General features: G+C 39.0%; 1 protein-coding gene across 1 annotated transcript in view; it reads left to right on the top strand.

The window, feature by feature from the left end:
- LOC133563667 (uncharacterized) overlaps positions 1–14,063 on the top strand; it is a 57,190-nt gene that overhangs the window by 21,117 nt on the left and 22,010 nt on the right. The gene's annotated exons all lie outside the window — the stretch shown is intronic.

Genomic DNA, 14,063 nt, shown 5'->3' with positions numbered 1-14,063 from the left:
TGTCATACTCAATACTGTTAACCCATGTTGATGATGTCATACTCAATACTGTTAACCCATGTTGATGATGTCATACTCAATACTGTTAACCCATGTTGATGATGTCATACTCAATACTGTTAACCCATGTTGATGATGTCATACTCAATACTGTTAACGAATGTTGATGATGTCATACTCAATACTATTAACCAATGTTGATGATGTCATACTCAATACTGTTAACCCATGTTGATGATGTCATACTCAATACTGTTAACCCATGTTGATGATGTCATACTCAATACTGTTAACCCATGTTGATGATGTCATACTCAATACTGTTAACCCATGTTGATGATGTCATACTCAATACTGTTAACCAATGTTGATGATGTCATACTCAATACTGTTAACCCATGTTGATGATGTCATACTCAATACTGTCAACCCATGTTGATGATGTAATACTCAATACTATTAACCAATGTTGATGATGTCATACTCAATACTATTAACCAATGTTGATGATGTCATACTCAATACTGTTAACCAATGTTGATGATGTCATACTCAATACTATAACCAATGTTGATGATGTAATACTCAATACTATTAACCAATGTTGATGATGTCATACTCAATACTATTAACCAATGTTGATGATGTCATACTCAATACTATTAACGAATGTTGATGATGTCATACTCAATACTATTAACCAATGTTGATGATGTCATACTCAATACTATTAACCAATGTTGATGATGTCATACTCGATACTGTTAACCAATGTTGATGATGTCATACTCAATACTATAACCAATGTTGATGATGTCATACTCAATACTATTAACCAATGTTGATGATGTCATACTCAATACTATTAACCAATGTTGATGATGTCATACTCAATACTATTAACCAATGTTGATGATGTCATACTCAATACTATTAACCAATGTTGATGATGTCATACTAAATACTATTAACCAATGTTGATGATGTCATACTCAATACTGTTAACCAATGTTGATGATGTCATACTCAATACTATAACCAATGTTGATGATGTAATACTCAATACTATTAACCAATGTTGATGATGTCATACTCAATACTATTAACCAATGTTGATGATGTCATACTCAATACTGTTAACCAATGTTGATGATGTCATACTCAATACTGTTAACCAATGTTGATGATGTCATACTCAATACTATTAACCAATGTTGATGATGTCATACTAAATACTGTTAACCAATGTTGATGATGTCATACTCAATATTACTAGCCATACAATGAAATACAATGTATGTGTCATTAATTAACAGCATCAAATGAAATATTTTCCAATACAAATGCATTTTTAATTTTCAAATGTTTAAACAAGGGGCCCTGCGATGAGGTGGCGACTTGTCCAGGGTGTACCCCGCTTACCGCCCGAATGCAGCTGAGATAGGGACAAGCGGTAAAAAATGGATGGATGGATGGATGGATGGATGGATGTTTACACAAATGTTCCCCAAAGTACGGCCCACAGGCTGTGGTCCACCTGCCAGCGTCCACAATCCAGCCCACAGGAAGTCCCAAGTGAAAAAAAAATAAATATATATATATCCATCCATCCATCCATTTTCTACCGCTTGTCCCTTTCAAGGTCGCGGGGGTGCTGAATTCAGGCAAAGGCGGAGTGCACCCTGAACTACTGTATATTATATAATAATAATAATAATAATAATAATAATAATAATGGATTAGATTTATATCGCGCTTTTCTATTGTTAGATACTCAAAGCGCTCACAGAGAAGTGGGAAGCCATCATTCATTCACACGATGGTGGGGGTAAGCTACATCTGTAGCCACAGCTGCCCTGGGGTAGACTGACGGAAGCGTGGCTGCCAGTTTGCTGCTAGTGGTGGTGGTGGTGGTGGTGGTAAGCTACATCAGTAGACTGACGGAAGCGTGGCTGCCAATTTGCACCTACGGCCCCTCCGACCACCACCAATCATTCATTCATTCACACATAGGTGGTGGTAAGCTACATCAGTAGACTGACAGAAGCGTGGCTGCCAGTTTGCACCTACGGCCCCTCCGACCACCACCAATCAGTCATTCATCATTCATTCACACATAGGTGGTGGTAAGCTACATCAGTAGACTGACGGAAGCGTGGCTGCCAGTTTGCACCTACGGCCCCTCCGACCACCACCAATCATTCATTCATTCACACATAGGTGGTGGTAAGCTACATCAGTAGACTGACAGAAGCGTGGCTGCCAGTTTGCACCTACGGCCCCTCCGACCACCACCAATCATTCATTCATTCACACATAGGTGGTGGTAAGCTACATCAGTAGACTGACGGAAGCGTGGCTGCCAGTTTGCACCTACGGCCCTTCCGACCACCACCAATCATTCATTCATTCACACATAGGTGGTGGTAAGCTACATCAGTAGACTGACAGAAGCGTGGCTGCCAGTTTGCACCTACGGCCCCTCCGACCACCACCAATCATTCATTCATTCCCACATAGGTGGTGGTAAGCTACATCAGTAGACTGACAGAAGCGTGGCTGCCAGTTTGCACCTACGGCCCCTCCGACCACCACCAATCAGTCATTCATCATTCATTCACACATAGGTGGTGGTAAGCTACATCAGTAGACTGACGGAAGCGTGGCTGCCAGTTTGCACCTACGGCCCCTCCGACCACCACCAATCATTCATTCATTCACACATAGGTGGTGGTAAGCTACATCAGTAGACTGACAGAAGCGTGGCTGCCAGTTTGCACCTACGGCCCCTCCGACCACCACCAATCATTCATTCATTCACACATAGGTGGTGGTAAGCTACATCAGTAGACTGACGGAAGCGTGGCTGCCAGTTTGCACCTACGGCCCCTCCGACCACCACCAATCATTCATTCATTCACACATAGGTGGTGGTAAGCTACATCAGTAGACTGACAGAAGCGTGGCTGCCAGTTTGCACCTACGGCCCCTCCGACCACCACCAATCATTCATTCATTCACACATAGGTGGTGGTAAGCTACATCAGTAGACTGACAGAAGCGTGGCTGCCAGTTTGCACCTACGGCCCCTCCGACCACCACCAATCAGTCATTCATCATTCATTCACACATAGGTGGTGGTAAGCTACATCAGTAGACTGACAGAAGCGTGGCTGCCAGTTTGCACCTACGGCCCCTCCGACCACCACCTGTCATTCATTCATCATTCATTAACCTGTGTGAGCGGCACCGGGGGCAAAGGGTGAAGTGTCCTGCCCAAGGACACAACGGCAGTGACTTTGATGTCAATAGGTGGGAAGCGAACCTGCAACCCTCAGATTTCTGGCACGGCCGCTCTACGCACTACGCCATGCCGCCCTTATCCATCCATCCATCCATTTTCTACCGCTTATTCCCTTTCAGGGTCGCGGGGGGCGCTGGCGCCTATCTCAGCTACAATCGGGCGGAAGGCAGGGTACACCCTGGACAAGTCGCCACCTCATCGCAGGGCCAACACAGATAGACAGACAACATTCACACTCACATTCACACACTAGGGCCAATTTAGTGTTGCCAATCAACCTATCCCCAGGTGCATGTCTTTATTTATATATATATATATTTTTTTAAATATGTTCTATGTACAATTGATGAATTTATTGATGTAAAACTGTGTGTTTATTTTGTTGACCACTGACCAAATAAATAATAAACTAAACTGTTTGACAACCATGGCCTTTAAAATGTTTTAAATAACTTTTTCACAAACCAAATTGTGAAATCTAATCTCTCTCTCTTTGTCTCAAGTTTTTGACAATCCCTGATGGGGACAAGGTGAACAATATATTAGTTGGAACTCAAGCTGGATCCCACACACAAGTACAGGACTATTAATGCCAGGATGACACATTTTTTACTTTTCAGGAAAACTAATTCCCTCTTTCACCAATATTTCAAACACGTGAACGAAGTAACCCTAATTCTCTCTTGTGGGATCAATAAGGATGATCATATTTGACCTTAAACCACAGGAATAAAATACACACTCATTTCAACTTTTATTATTACTTTTTATTTTGAACAACATTGAACATAAAGAACATACAACAACGGTCTTACTTAACCAGTCTTGCTGATGATCTCTTAATCTACTATTTGACTTGCAATCTCCTTTTGTAGTCCCTAATGCACTTCTACACACACGACTTCAAGGCTGGCCAGTCCCAGTTTTTCAGAGCTTCCGGTTCGGCCCTTAAGCTTAAAAATCACTTAGGCATCTGCAGAATAGATCTGACAATCATTTGAAAAGGTTTCCTTTTAGGGGACCAGTTTTTTTGTCCCCATACCATCAGAGGTCCCCTACAGGTGACTGTGTAGACAGAGCCGTGTCCCCATTAAGTAAGCATTGCCAGAACACACACACACACACGCACGCACGCAGGCAGGCACGCACGCACACACACACACACACACACACACACACACACACACACACACACACACACACACACACACAGCAGGCCTGACAGGAGGAGGACAGGGTGTTGGTACACAGCATGAGAGGGTCAAATGTGCGAGAAAATGAGAGCAGACAGTTTTAACAAACAATGTTGCAACCTTGTGGGGGAACCACAGGTATAGTTCCCAATATTTTCTACAAATCTTACTTTTTTGTGATGTTGTGATTGGAGCACATACTTGTTGCTCACAAAAACCATTCATGAAGTTTGCTTCTTTTATAGGTGTACTGAAAATGTGAGCAACTGTGCTGGGTGTAAAGTATACATACAGCAATGTTCATATTTGCTTCCATGTCCCTTGGCAAGTTTACCTGCAATTAAGCGCTTTTGGTAGTCATCCACAAGCTTCTGTGCACATTTTTCACCACTCCTCTTGACAACATTGGTGCAGTTCACCTAAATTTGCTGGTTTTCTGACATGAACTTGTTTCTTCAGCATTGTCCACACGTTTTAGTCAGAAGTGATATATCATATACATTAGATATGATAGTGATGTATCATATACATCAGATAAAAGTGATATATCATGTACATCAGATATGATAGTGATATATCATGTACATCAGATATGATAGTGATGTATCATGTACATCAGATAAAAGTGATATATCATGTACATCAGATAAAAGTGATATATCATGTACATCAGATAAAAGTGATATATCATGTACATCAGATATGATAGTGATATATCATGTACATCAGATAAAAGTGATATATCATGTACATCAGATAAAAGTGATATATCATGTACATCAGATATGATAGTGATATATCATGTACATCAGATAAAAGTGATATATCATGTACATCAAATAAAAGTGATATATCATGTATATCAGATATGATAGTGATATATCATGTACATCAGATATGATAGTGATGTATCATGTACATCAGATAAAAGTGATATATCATGTACATCAGATAAAAGTGATATATCATGTACATCAGATATGATAGTGATGTATCATGTACATCAAATAGAAGTGATATATCATGTACATCAGATATGATAGTGATATATCATGTACATCAGATATGATAGTGATGTATCATGTACATCAAATAGAAGTGATATATCATATTCATTAGATATGATAGTGATGTATCATATACATCAGATAAAAGTGATATAGCATGTACATCAGATATGATAGTGATATATCATATACATCAGATAAAAGTGATATATATAATGTACATCAGATATGATAGTGATGTATCATGTACATCAAATTGAAGTGATATACCATGTACATCAGATATGATAGTGATATATCATGTACATCAGATATGATAGTGATATATCATGTACATCAGATATGATAGTGATGTATCATGTACATCAGATAAAAGTGATATATCATGTACATCAGATAAAAGTGATATATCATGTACATCAGATATGATAGTGATATATCATGTACATCAGATATGATAGTGATATATCATGTACATCAGATATGATAGTGATATATCATGTACATCAGATATGATAGTGATATATCATGTACATCAGATAGAAGTTGGGTTTATATTTTGAGCCTTCACATTCATATTTGACTGTGTTTGTTCCATTTTTGTTGCGTTTTGCTTGATTGTCAAATATGTCGATGGACACATCTTGTCAATATTCAATGTTTTATCGTTCAAAGTTAATATTGTAAATCCTATTTTTTATTTTCATGTACATTCTGGGTGTATCATTCAGTAAAAAATACATCCATTCCATTACGTTATTTAAGGCAGTCTGTTATAACATTTTTTAGCATTCAATCAGACATTACTGTGAGGTTTTGTATTAGTTTTCCTAAAACTAGATTTACCAGCTCCCAGACACCTTTTTCTCTCTAAATTTGGCCCTCGCAGTCAAAATAATGTCCCAGGCCTGAAGTCGGCCTCCATTGTAGTCTCAGTCCAACATCTGTTCTCAAACTAGATTACCAATAAAGATGAGCAGACTCCATTGTAGTCTCAGTCCAACATCTGTTCTCAAACTAGATTACCAATAAAGATGAGCAGACTCCATTGTAGTCTCAGTCCAACATCTGTTCTCAAACTATAGTACCAATAAAGATGAGCAGACTCCATTGTAGTCTCAGTCCAATATCTGTTCTCAAACTAGAGTACCAATAAAGATAAGCAGACTCCATTGTAGTCTCAGTCCAACATCTGTTCTCAAACTAGATTACCAATAAAGATAAGCAGACTCCATTGTAGTCTCAGTCCAAGATCTGTTCTCAAACTAGATTACCAATAAAGATAAGCAGACTCCATTGTAGTCTCAGTCCAACATCTGTTCTCAAACTAGATTACCAATAAAGATAAGCAGACTCCATTGTAGTCTCAGTCCAACAACTGTTCTCAAACTAGAGTACCAAAAAGATGAGCAGACTCCATTGTAGTCTCAGTCCAACATCTTTTGTCAAACTAGAGTACCAAAAAGATGAGCAGACTCCATTGTAGTCTCAGTCCAACATCTGTTCTCAAACTAGAGTACCAATAAAGATAAGCAGACTCCATTGTAGTCTCAGTCCAACATCTGTTCTCAAACTAGAGTACCAAAAAGATAAGCAGACTCCATTGTAGTCTCAGTCCAACATCTTTTCTCAAACTAGAGTACCAATAAAGATGAGCAGACTCCATTGTAGTCTCAGTCCAACATCTGTTCTCAAACTAGATTACCAATAAAGATGAGCAGACTCCATTGTAGTCTCAGTCCAACATCTGTTCTCAAACTAGAGTACCAATAAAGATAAGCAGACTCCATTGTAGTCTCAGTCCAACATCTGTTCTCAAACTAGAGTACCAAAAAGATAAGCAGACTCCATTGTAGTCTCAGTCCAACAACTGTTCTCAAACTAGAGTACCAAAAAGATGAGCAGACTCCATTGTAGTCTCAGTCCAACATCTGTTCTCAAACTAGATAACCAATAAGGATAAGCAGACTCCATTGTAGTCTCAGTCCAACATCTGTTCTCAAACTAGATTACCAATAAAGATAAGCAGACTCCATTGTAGTCTCAGTCCAACATCTTTACTCAAACTACAGTACCAAAAAGATGAGCAGACTCCATTGTAGTCTCAGTCCAACATCTGTTCTCAAACTAGAGTATCAAAAAGATAAGCAGACTCCATTGTAGTCTCAGTCCAACATCTGTTCTCAAACTAGATTACCAATAAAGATGAGCAGACTCCATTGTAGTCTCAGTCCAACATCTTTTCTCAAACTATAGTACCAATAAAGATGAGCAGACTCCATTGTAGTCTCAGTCCAACATCTGTTCTCAAACTAGAGTACCAATAAAGATAAGCAGACTCCATTGTAGTCTCAGTCCAAGTTCTGTTCTCAAACTAGATTACCAATAAAGATAAGCAGACTCCATTGTAGTCTCAGTCCAACATCTGTTCTCAAAGTAGATTACCAATAAAGATAAGCAGACTCCATTGTAGTCTCAGTCCAACAACTGTTCTCAAACTAGAGTACCAATAAAGATAAGCAGACTCCATTGTAGTCTCAGTCCAACATCTGTTCTCAAACTAGAGTACCAATAAAGATAAGCAGACTCCATTGTAGTCTCAGTCCAACATCTGTTCTCAAACTAGAGTACCAAAAAGATAAGCAGACTCCATTGTAGTCTCAGTCCAACATCTGTTCTCAAACTAGATTACCAATAAAGATGAGCAGACTCCATTGTAGTCTCAGTCCAACATCTTTTCTCAAACTAGTGTACCAAAAAGATGAGCAGACTCCATTGTAGTCTCAGTCCAACATCTGTTCTCAAACTAGAGTACCAAAAAGATGAGCAGACTCCATTGTAGTCTCAGTCCAACATCTGTTCTCAAACTAGAGTACCAAAAAGATAAGCAGACTCCATTGTAGTCTCAGTCCAACAACTGTTCTCAAACTAGAGTACCAATAAAGATAAGCAGACTCCATTGTAGTCTCAGTCCAACATCTGTTCTCAAACTAGATTACCAATAAGGATAAGCAGACTCCATTGTAGTCTCAGTCCAACATCTGTTCTCAAACTAGAGTACCAAAAAGATAAGCAGACTCCATTGTAGTCTCAGTCCAACATCTGTTCTCAAACTAGATTACCAATAAAGATAAGCAGACTCCATTGTAGTCTCAGTCCAACATCTGTTCTCAAACTAGATTACCAATAAGGATAAGCAGACTCCATTGTAGTCTCAGTCCAACATCTGTTCTCAAACTAGAGTACCAAAAAGATAAGCAGACTCCATTGTAGTCTCAGTCCAACATCTGTTCTCAAACTAGATTACCAATAAAGATAAGCAGACTCCATTGTAGTCTCAGTCCAACATCTGTTCTCAAACTAGAGTACCAAAAAGATAAGCAGACTCCATTGTAGTCTCAGTCCAACAACTGTTCTCAAACTAGAGTACCAATAAAGATAAGCAGACTCCATTGTAGTCTCAGTCCAACATCTGTTCTCAAACTAGAGTACCAAAAAGATAAGCAGACTCCATTGTAGTCTCAGTCCAACATCTGTTCTCAAACTAGATTACCAATAAATATAAGCAGACTCCATTGTAGTCTCAGTCCAACATCTGTTCTCAAACTAGAGTACCAATAAAGATGAGCAGACTCCATTGTAGTCTCAGTCCAACATCTGTTCTCAAACTAGATTACCAATAAAGATGAGCAGACTCCATTGTAGTCTCAGTCCAACATCTTTTCTCAAACTAGAGTACCAAAAAGATGAGCAGACTCCATTGTAGTCTCAGTCCAACATCTGTTCTCAAACTAGAGTACCAATAAAGATAAGCAGACTCCATTGTAGTCTCAGTCCAAGATCTGTTCTCAAACTAGAGTACCAAAAAGATGAGCAGACTCCATTGTAGTCTCAGTCCAACATCTGTTCTCAAACTAGATTACCAATAAAGATAAGCAGACTACATTGTAGTCTCAGTCCAACATCTGTTCTCAAACTAGATTACCAATAAAGATAAGCAGACTCCATTGTAGTCTCAGTCCAACAACTGTTCTCAAACTAGAGTACCAAAAAGATGAGCAGACTCCATTGTAGTCTCAGTCCAACATCTGTTCTCAAACTAGATTACCAATAAGGATAAGCAGACTCCATTGTAGTCTCAGTCCAACATCTGTTCTCAAACTAGAGTACCAAAAAGATAAGCAGACTCCATTGTAGTCTCAGTCCAACAACTGTTCTCAAACTAGATTACCAATAAAGATAAGCAGACTCCATTGTAGTCTCAGTCCAACATCTGTTCTCAAACTAGATTACCAATAAAGATAAGCAGACTCCATTGTAGTCTCAGTCCAACAACTGTTCTCAAACTAGAGTACCAAAAAGATGAGCAGACTCCATTGTAGTCTCAGTCCAACATCTGTTCTCAAACTAGATTACCAATAAAGATAAGCAGACTCCATTGTAGTCTCAGTCCAAGATCTGTTCTCAAACTAGATTACCAATAAAGATAAGCAGACTCCGTTGTAGTCTCAGTCCAACAACTGTTCTCAAACTAGAGTACCAAAAAGATGAGCAGACTCCATTGTAGTCTCAGTCCAACATCTGTTCTCAAACTAGAGTACCAAAAAGATAAGCAGACTCCATTGTAGTCTCAGTCCAACAACTGTTCTCAAACTAGATTACCAATAAAGATAAGCAGACTCCATTGTAGTCTCAGTCCAACATCTGTTCTCAAACTAGATTACCAATAAAGATAAGCAGACTCCATTGTAGTCTCAGTCCAACAACTGTTCTCAAACTAGAGTACCAAAAAGATGAGCAGACTCCATTGTAGTCTCAGTCCAACATCTGTTCTCAAACTAGATTACCAATAAAGATAAGCAGACTCCATTGTAGTCTCAGTCCAACATCTGTTCTCAAACTAGATTACCAATAAAGATAAGCAGACTCCATTGTAGTCTCAGTCCAACAACTGTTCTCAAACTAGAGTACCAAAAAGATGAGCAGACTCCATTGTAGTCTCAGTCCAACAACTGTTCTCAAACTAGATTACCAATAAGGATGAGCAGACTCCATTGTAGTCTCAGTCCAACAACTGTTCTCAAACTAGAGTACCAATAAAGATGAGCAGACTCCATTGTAGTCTCAGTCCAACAACTGTTCTCAAACTAGAGTACCAAAAAGATGAGCAGACTCCATTGTAGTCTCAGTCCAACAACTGTTCTCAAACTAGATTACCAATAAAGATGAGCAGACTCCATTGTAGTCTCAGTCCAACATCTGTTCTCAAACTAGATTACCAATAAAGATAAGCAGACTCCATTGTAGTCTCAGTCCAAGATCTGTTCTCAAACTAGATTACCAATAAAGATAAGCAGACTCCATTGTAGTCTCAGTCCAACAACTGTTCTCAAACTAGAGTACCAAAAAGATGAGCAGACTCCATTGTAGTCTCAGTCCAACAACTGTTCTCAAACTAGATTACCAATAAAGATAAGCAGACTCCATTGTAGTCTCAGTCCAACATCTGTTCTCAAACTAGAGTACCAAAAAGATAAGCAGACTCCATTGTAGTCTCAGTCCAACATCTGTTCTCAAACTAGATTACCAATAAAGATGAGCAGACTCCATTGTAGTCTCAGTCCAACATCTTTTCTCAAACTAGAGTACCAAAAAGATGAGCAGACTCCATTGTAGTCTCAGTCCAACATCTGTTCTCAAACTAGAGTACCAATAAAGATAAGCAGACTCCATTGTAGTCTCAGTCCAAGATCTGTTCTCAAACTAGATTACCAATAAAGATAAGCAGACTCCATTGTAGTCTCAGTCCAACATCTGTTCTCAAACTAGATTACCAATAAAGATAAGCAGACTCCATTGTAGTCTCAGTCCAACAACTGTTCTCAAACTAGAGTACCAAAAAGATGAGCAGACTCCATTGTAGTCTCAGTCCAACATCTGTTCTCAAACTAGAGTACCAATAAAGATAAGCAGACTCCATTGTAGTCTCAGTCCAACATCTGTTCTCAAACTAGAGTACCAAAAAGATAAGCAGACTCCATTGTAGTCTCAGTCCAACATCTGTTCTCAAACTAGATTACCAATAAAGATGAGCAAACTCCATTGTAGTCTCAGTCCAACATCTGTTCTCAAACTAGATTACCAATAAAGATGAGCAGACTCCATTGTAGTCTCAGTCCAACATCTGTTCTCAAACTAGATTACCAATAAAGATAAGCAGACTCCATTGTAGTCTCAGTCCAACATCTTTTCTCAAACTAGAGTACCAAAAAGATGAGCAGACTCCATTGTAGTCTCAGTCCAACATCTTTTCTCAAACTAGAGTACCAAAAAGATGAGCAGACTCCATTGTAGTCTCAGTCCAACATCTGTTCTCAAACTAGAGTACCAATAAAGATAAGCAGACTCCATTGTAGTCTCAGTCCAACATCTGTTCTCAAACTAGATTACCAATAAAGATAAGCAGACTCCATTGTAGTCTCAGTCCAACAACTGTTCTCAAACTAGAGTACCAAAAAGATGAGCAGACTCCATTGTAGTCTCAGTCCAACATCTGTTCTCAAACTAGATTACCAATAAGGATAAGCAGACTCCATTGTAGTCTCAGTCCAACAACTGTTCTCAAACTAGAGTACCAATAAAGATGAGCAGACTCCATTGTAGTCTCAGTCCAACATCTGTTCTCAAACTAGAGTACCAAAAAGATAAGCAGACTCCATTGTAGTCTCAGCCCAACAACTGTTCTCAAACTAGAGTACCAAAAAGATGAGCAGACTCCATTGTAGTCTCAGTCCAACATCTGTTCTCAAACTAGATAACCAATAAGGATAAGCAGACTCCATTGTAGTCTCAGTCCAACATCTGTTCTCAAACTAGATTACCAATAAAGATAAGCAGACTCCATTGTAGTCTCAGTCCAACATCTGTTCTCAAACTAGATTACCAATAAAGATAAGCAGACTCCATTGTAGTCTCAGTCCAACAACTGTTCTCAAACTAGAGTACCAATAAAGATAAGCAGACTCCATTGTAGTCTCAGTCCAACATCTGTTCTCAAACTAGAGTACCAATAAAGATAAGCAGACTCCATTGTAGTCTCAGTCCAACATCTGTTCTCAAACTAGATTACCAATAAAGATAAGCAGACTCCATTGTAGTCTCAGTCCAACATCTGTTCTCAAACTAGATTACCAATAAAGATAAGCAGACTCCATTGTAGTCTCAGTCCAACAACTGTTCTCAAACTAGATTACCAATAAAGATAAGCAGACTCCATTGTAGTCTCAGTCCAACATCTGTTCTCAAACTAGATTACCAATAAAGATAAGCAGACTCCATTGTAGTCTCAGTCCAACATCTGTTCTCAAACTAGATTACCAATAAAGATAAGCAGACTCCATTGTAGTCTCAGTCCAACAACTGTTCTCAAACTAGAGTACCAAAAAGATGAGCAGACTCCATTGTAGTCTCAGTCCAACAACTGTTCTCAAACTAGATTACCAATAAGGATGAGCAGACTCCATTGTAGTCTCAGTCCAACAACTGTTCTCAAACTAGAGTACCAATAAAGATGAGCAGACTCCATTGTAGTCTCAGTCCAACAACTGTTCTCAAACTAGAGTACCAAAAAGATGAGCAGACTCCATTGTAGTCTCAGTCCAACAACTGTTCTCAAACTAGATTACCAATAAAGATGAGCAGACTCCATTGTAGTCTCAGTCCAACATCTGTTCTCAAACTAGATTACCAATAAAGATAAGCAGACTCCATTGTAGTCTCAGTCCAAGATCTGTTCTCAAACTAGATTACCAATAAAGATAAGCAGACTCCATTGTAGTCTCAGTCCAACAACTGTTCTCAAACTAGAGTACCAAAAAGATGAGCAGACTCCATTGTAGTCTCAGTCCAACAACTGTTCTCAAACTAGATTACCAATAAAGATAAGCAGACTCCATTGTAGTCTCAGTCCAACATCTGTTCTCAAACTAGAGTACCAAAAAGATAAGCAGACTCCATTGTAGTCTCAGTCCAACATCTGTTCTCAAACTAGATTACCAATAAAGATGAGCAGACTCCATTGTAGTCTCAGTCCAACATCTTTTCTCAAACTAGAGTACCAAAAAGATGAGCAGACTCCATTGTAGTCTCAGTCCAACATCTGTTCTCAAACTAGAGTACCAATAAAGATAAGCAGACTCCATTGTAGTCTCAGTCCAAGATCTGTTCTCAAACTAGATTACCAATAAAGATAAGCAGACTCCATTGTAGTCTCAGTCCAACATCTGTTCTCAAACTAGATTACCAATAAAGATAAGCAGACTCCATTGTAGTCTCAGTCCAACAACTGTTCTCAAACTAGAGTACCAAAAAGATGAGCAGACTCCATTGTAGTCTCAGTCCAACATCTGTTCTCAAACTAGAGTACCAATAAAGATAAGCAGACTCCATTGTAGTCTCAGTCCAACATCTGTTCTCAAACTAGAGTACCAAAAAGATAAGCAGACTCCATTGTAGTCTCAGTCCAACATCTGTTCTCAAACTAGATTACCAATAAAGATG

The sequence above is a fragment of the Nerophis ophidion genome, linkage group LG12 (genome assembly GCF_033978795.1).
Source record: "Nerophis ophidion isolate RoL-2023_Sa linkage group LG12, RoL_Noph_v1.0, whole genome shotgun sequence".
In the NCBI taxonomy this organism is placed as follows: Eukaryota; Metazoa; Chordata; class Actinopteri; order Syngnathiformes; family Syngnathidae; genus Nerophis; species Nerophis ophidion.
Note: the sequence above shows the minus strand (reverse complement) of the source record. Positions and strands in the feature narration are given on the sequence as shown.